This window comes from Gekko japonicus, unplaced genomic scaffold (genome assembly GCF_001447785.1).
Source record: "Gekko japonicus isolate JY-2015 unplaced genomic scaffold, Gekko_japonicus_V1.1 scaffold1331, whole genome shotgun sequence".
Classification (NCBI taxonomy): domain Eukaryota; kingdom Metazoa; phylum Chordata; class Lepidosauria; order Squamata; family Gekkonidae; genus Gekko; species Gekko japonicus.
This window is the reverse complement of record NW_015163128.1, coordinates 1-7,152: the sequence shown is the minus strand read 5'-3', so window position 1 is coordinate 7,152 and position 7,152 is coordinate 1.

Sequence of the window (7,152 nt, the reverse complement as noted above, 5' to 3'; positions counted from 1 at the left end):
TATGGAGCTATGCCGTTTCGCTATATCAATATTTGTTCCTCCATCCTCTTTGTATATGTCTTTCTTTTTGAAACTTAACTTACTGTTTCTTTAATCGCTGGGTCGCTTCGCCACATAGATTAATCTTTTTGTTTAAGTCCTTGTAAGCTCTGGTCTGGTAACATCTCTGAGCACCATTGCTGGCCTCGGGACAGCAGGACCTTTCCCTTCAGGAGCTCAATTCCCCAAGCCGGAACTTCGGGAGCAGCCCCTTCAGCACTCGAGGCTAGAAGCTCCCTCCAAGAGCTTCGTGGGGAGGTCAGGACCAGCCGATCCCTCTCCCTGCCACCCCGATCCAAATCGTCCCCATTGGAGCTCAATGGGGTGCGTTCATTGTGAGTCGCCGTCAACCGGAAGTCTTCTTTATTATTTCTTTATTCACAATTCATCCAACATGTCCACATTTACTCTTCATGATAAGGGTAACAAACCTTGAGTAATGTACATTTATAAGATTATACTGGGTTGTTTGTAACAAAATGCATACTGATGCAAGGCTGGGAAAGTTTTGGAAAATATCTGTGTGTGTGTGTGAGGGGGGGGGAGAGGGAGAGACTGGATAAAACATCCATCTTCAATGGGGACAGACTCATTAACCAGATGACTGGTGTTTTGTCCCATATGCCTCTTTAACAAAAGGTCATAAAGCAACTGTCAGCAACAGAATGCTGGATAGGGATTTGAAGCATCTGGAGGCTTGACTCTTAGTTTTTTAAAAGTCAGTAATAAGTTATAGTCCATGTAATTCAATTATCATTTCAATGGCCTAATAGCACAAGAGAAACTAGCCTCATTTCAGTAGATTTGGACAGTGCAGTTCTATAACAAAGCACTTCAGTGCAAATGTACTCAGGACCACATCAGAACATGCATTACAAGATATGAGAAGCTTTGATTAATTTATATAGAAGAGATTACAGCGTGTATTGACAGGGTGAGTAATTCTTCTGTATCCCATTACATAATGAAAGAGCAAAACGAAATGGGATTCAATAAAAATGGGAAGAAAATGCTATTTTGCTACATTGTAATCAGTCCCCACAATGCTCTGGTGTTCCAGAAAACTTAATGGCAAACAAAAAGGTTCATTATGGGTTTGCTGGAAGCATGCCGGAAGGTTTTACAAATGGGCATAGTGCAGAAGTCCTTAGATTTGTCTAGCCTGCAAGGATTTTGAGGAAGGATGATGGGCCCCACGAAATGGTTGTCACAAATAGTGCAGAAGTCCTTAGACTTGTCTAGCCTGCAGGGATTTTGTGGAAGGATGGTGGGCCCCACCAAATGGTTGTCACAAAGGCAGAGCCAATTGCAAAATGGCTGTCATGGCAGTGGGTCTATTTGTTAGAAAGGCTGGATGGGGATTCCTGGGAGCTTCCGATCCCTTTTTGACCACCTTAATAGCAGTTTGGCCCTTGGTGCACCAATCTGCTATTAGTATCAAAGGGTTTTTTTGTCCCTGAACAATGCCTATATAAACATGTAAAATCCATCTCCCCCTTCATATTTCCCCCATCAGTTCTGTAGTCCTGGGTTTTTTGCAAAAAGAGAAGAAAAGAAAATTAGAAAATATTGGGGGGGGGGGTATTCTTCTGAGCATTGTTCCATACACCTTTTTCTTCCAACCTGTGGCAAAGTGATCATTAATATTTTGGTCATTTTTTCCCTTTGTCTTTAGAATTCTACAAGTGGAGACCTGCAAGAAACTTGCGGGATGGTTATCCTATTCCTCACACCTTTGCTTCCTCCTGTCTCCCTCTACCTCTCTCACTCTCTTTCTTTCTCCTTCCTTCCTTCCTTCCTTCCTTCCTTCCTTTCCAGGAATTTCCCAACCTGGAGTTGGCAATACAATTTCCTTCCCACCCAACAGCCAACCTACCTTTATCTGCCTCTCTGTCTTCAGCTTTCCGTCTCCACACCCCTCCCCCACAGCCTCTACCTAGGAAAATTACAGTCTTTCTCCACAGTGGGGACCAAAGCAGCTTACATTATTCTCTCCTCCTTTTTATCTGCACAACAACCCTGTGAGGTTGGCTAGGCTGAAAGTATGTGACTGGTCCAAAATCACCCAGTCAGCTTCCACCGCAAGATGGGGATCTGAACCTGGGTCTCGCAGACCCTAATCTGAAGCTCTAACTGATGCACCACGCTGGCTTTCATAGGGTGGCTGCTGATGAACAGTAGCAAGCAGCTGGGCCTAGATGGGTCATGCAAATCAGGTAGTATCAAGTCACCCAGAGGGTGCTGCCTAGGGATGCCAGCCTCCAAGTGGGACCTGGGGATGCCTGGAATTACTGCTCATCTCCAGACTACAGAGATAACTTCCCATGGAGAAAATGGATGCTTTGGAGGGTGGACTCTGTGACATTGTACCTCACTGAGGTCCCTGTCCTCCCCAGGTTCCACCCGCAAATCTCCAGGAGTTTCCCAGCCTGGATCTGGTAACCTTATCCACAATCCCCTGCTGGTGACCAGGGGAGGACCTGGCGACCCTAAACTGCTGCCAGGCCTAGGGTTGCCAACCTCTAAGTGGGGCCTCGGAGGACCCCCCCCCCAGAATTACATTACATTACATGTTTGATTTATATACCACTCCTTCCCAAGGGCTCGGAGCGGTTTACAGAGACATTTTATAACCTAGCTAGGGCCACAATTCAAAGGGGGGAGGTGAATACCTACCAGGCACCCAAGCAGCGGGGTTCTTCTCTTTATGTAGTTCTTTTTACCGCTCTTTATTCCACAGAGGGCTCTTTCTACCTCGGTGACGGTGTCTCAGCGAAGATCATCCCTCTGCAGCGACCTCTTCTGGAGTGGTTCCCAACGGACGCGGCTACGCAACGGCTGCAGCGCTGGCCTCCATCCTTATTGGCTCCAACCACGCCTACGTTGTCCGCCGCTGCGCTCCCTTGGACCAATCTCCACCTGGGCCGCTCATCGTTCATCGCTGGATCACTGCCATATTTGCTGGATCGTGGGATCACCGCCCGTCTCCTGAACTCAAGACAGCAGAGATCTGTCTCCCTGGAGAAAATGGCTGCTTTGGAGGGTGAACTCTGTGGCATTATACCCAGCTGAGGCCTCTCCCTTCCCTAAACCCAGCCCTCCTTACAGTCCACCTCAAAACCTCTAGGGATTCCCCAGGCTGGCACTGGCAGCCCTTGTCAGGCCTGGCCCCAAGGCTCCCTCCCTCCCTCCCTCCCTCCGAGGCCAAAAGAGGCCAGGAAAGGGCCCTTTTACTGACGGAGCCAGTTAGAAGCCTCCCCGCCCGAACGTTCTAATCTCTCTCTCACAATTGATGCCTGGAGTTAGATCCCTGCAGAGGCCATTTCAAAAGGTATTGGGGGTAATTCAACCCTCTCTGAAGGGATTTTTTTACTTTTTGGATTTTTCTGCAGACACAGGAAGTCTACTGACTATGTAGGAAAAGCTGTTGGGGGAGAGTGAGCTTCCTGTTGGTGGAAATAAGTATCTGCACAACTCGCCCCCTGTTGGAATTAGATATATAGATATCCAGATGCTTACCAGAGCAAGAAAATGGTTGATTATTTTGCTATATAATCCATGAAGAGTTTGTCATTTATTTTAGAGTGTATGATAACATGTAATAACAAATCTATGTATGCAACTTATTTAGACTACATAATTATTCCTTTCATCTGCTTCCATTTATAGTCCTTTACCTCATCAGTAGCGGTCAGTGATAATCTCTCTCCAACCCCTAAAAATCTGTTTCTCGATATTGCCTTGGCAGGGCACAATAACTTTGTTATTGCAATCATTGTTTTCTTGTCACTTGTGTTCTTCTGGCACTGCTTCAGCCTGTCCTCTGGATTTTTAGAATTCTGGATATATGAGAAGAAACAAAAGTGAATATGTTTGGATTCAGAGGAAAACTATTCTTTTTCACTGAGTATGGGGAGGCAAGAGACTGCAGTATGGGGCCCTTTCCTCTTGAATCTTTCTGAGAATGGGACATTCTGTGTTCTCAGATAATAAGAGGCAGAATGGATTGTTGTGTTTAATAGCTGCTTTGCAAATTATTTCATTGTTGAAGTTTAGAAGTGTGTCCCATTAGGGCAACCATACTAGGTTGGTGGGCAGACTAGGCCCCCTATACTGAAAGAGAGAGGGGAGTGGCAAAAAGGAAGAAAGATGGAGGAGAAAGTAGAGCAGGGGCTATAAGAGGGACAGAAGAATAAAACCCGATGTTGAGAATCCTGCCTTGTGTTATCTGCATTAAGCTACAAAATGGATCCAGCAATGTTGCATCCTACCAATGCAAATCTTATACCCATGATGCAGTTCGTGACCCCCACAAGGATAATCATGGATCTGCTTATATTGAGAATTTCTTGAAATGGAATTTCACCCTTTCCAGGGCCACTATGATGATGGAAAAGACTTCCAAATTGAAAGACATCATACAAATGAATGGTGTGGAGTACGAAACTGAATACTGGTGTAACAGGTGAACTATCAACCTGTAAGGAAAGCATTACTTTTAAACCAGAGAGAAAACAAAGGGTTTCTTTGCCTGTTCCAGAGCAACACATTAACCACTGAATCACAGGGCTATATTGAGATGGCTACTCTCTTCAGTCCCTAGTCCCTATAGGTTACAGCTCTGACTGAAGAGAAGTCCAAGTATCAAATGGAAACCTTGTGCCCCAGCCAAAGATCATTTATGTTTATCTTCTAAGATTTTTTATGTAAAATCAGTCTTATTCTTCAAATGAGTAAATATGAAAGGATCATTATGATACAAAGTATACTTACATATGTAAATTAAATCAGAAACAGAAATACATCCACATAATTCCTTATCTATATATCTAACAGCACTGTGTGGTCCCTATTTGCAGGTAGCTAATCCGCCGAACGGGGTGACACTGACACCAAACAGATTTTCCTCCAAACTTGGGGGACACCCCAGGCTTGAAGAAAAACCTGAAGTCACAAAAAATACATAGGGGCAGGGGTCATTTCCTACAGGAGGGCACAGGAGCAGAGCTCCAGCAGTAAAGAGCCCAGGGGGCGGGCAGATGCAACAAGCCCCACCCCCTGCTCCCAGCAGCCCTCAGTCAGAGCAAGAAGCAGCCAGGTAAGTTGCAGAGACCCCCCCGGTCCAAAACAGTCCAGTGGCACCTTTAAGACCAAGTTTTATTCAGGCACAAGCTCTCCCTCCTCTGCGAGGACAGATCTGCATGTTCCCCCCGCCCAATAGCTAGCAATCCAAAACAGTCCAGTGTCACCTGAGCGGTGGGTGTTGCCTTTTGACACACTTCCGGTGATGTCAGGGGGTGTGTCATATGCAAATAAGTTATGCTAATGAGTTATTCTAATGAGTTCCTGCACCTCTTTTTCTACGAAATGACCCCTGCATAGGGGGGTTTAAATTCCCCCAATAAAACAGTGTTGTCTGCACATGTGGACAATGCACTTATCTATAGATCTCAGAGAACTGCTCTGGGTCCAGCCACAGTAGAGGTGGATGTTGGATGAGGCCTCAGGCCTGGCCACAGCAGCTGCCTGGAACCGCTCCTGGATCAGCTCAGCTCTCAGGCACCACTACTGCTTCGGCTGGGGCTCAAAGGTGGGTGGTGGGGCCTGGCCCTGTGCCAGGCTCAGTGATGGGGGGGAGATGAGATCCCCCCCACAAGTCTTGCAGGACCCCCACTTGTTCTTTCTAATGATTGAAAGATCAAATACAATTTCTGAGATTCTCACCAAAGCAGTTTCAGAAAAATTAGATAGTCTCATCCAACTCACATCTGAGAGGTTCAGGGGTGTTTTGAGTATCTTCTTTAGGCCCAGGGACATGAAACCCACATGATTATACCAAAATCTTCCAATTAATCACTTCTGATGGTATCAGGTGAGTGCTTCTCTGAGCTTAGAAGAAATTTCCCATAGAAATATATTGTTAAATACGAGACTCAACATAGCTAGTGAACAGTGAATCAGCTTTATTAACGAAGTCAGAAGAAATCAGAACGAGACAAAAACATAGAGCAACAGGCTCTCTTTTAAACAGTCCGGGCTTAGGTAGCCACACCCATAAGTCAGTTAACAACCAATCAGTATTTACACATAAGGTCCAATCAGAGCGCTTCCCTCCAGAGTGTTGCGCAGAGTATGAACACAATTATATATGTCTCTTGATCGCATGGTGAAGCTTTAGGGAGAAGATATGACTCTTGTTTAAGGTGCGTTTGGGTCTGAAATGCTTTTGTGGCATCCTATTATTGGGGAGGCTTTAGGGAGAAGATATGACTCTTGTTTAAGGTGCATTTGTATATACCCTTTGGGTCTGAAATGCTTTTGTGTCATCCTATTATTGGGGAGGACTGTATTTCTCTTTAATATTTATATTTTGCCTTTACAAAATAGGTAGTTCCAGCTGCCACCAGGAATTCCAAATCCCTTCTTTGCTTCTGGTGTTGGTATTTCAAGGCTTTCAAGGATCTAATGTGGTCCTGAGGAAGAATTGATATGACTTCTGGGATATATTTAAATAACATAGGATTTATTGAAAGAGGAACAAAACAAGAGGTCGGTTATTATGTAACTGGCTGGGAATAAGGTTCTTGTAAATATATTTGTCAACTGTATCACACACTCTGTCAGTTTTAGTCCTGACAGGAATCTCTCACTTAGGCGACCACACAGTTTAATCTCTTGGTCAATTTAACTTCTTTAGGAACTTTAAAGATTCACTATTGAAGATATATGCTGCTCTCTCTCGCAGATACCACAGAACAAAGGTTGATTTCGCACTAGAGCTGCCGCAATGTTGCGTCGCCATTGCCCCGATACTATTGGTCAATTTCACACCCGAAGCTGCGGGGCTGCATTTTGACTCGCGGCTTCGCCCAATTTCCCCCACAGTTTCATAATTCTGTTTTTTGAGGATCACGAAACTGCGGAGGAAATCAGGCTTCGGGTGTGAAATTGACCAATAGTATCGGGGCAAACGGCGGCGCAACATCGAGGCAGCTCTAGTGCAAAATCAGCCAAACTGAACTCTCACTCCGAACAACATCAACCGAACTTTTCAACTCCACGGCTTTCTCACCAACTGACTCTCCCTAACTGTCTTTCATAACTGACACTCTG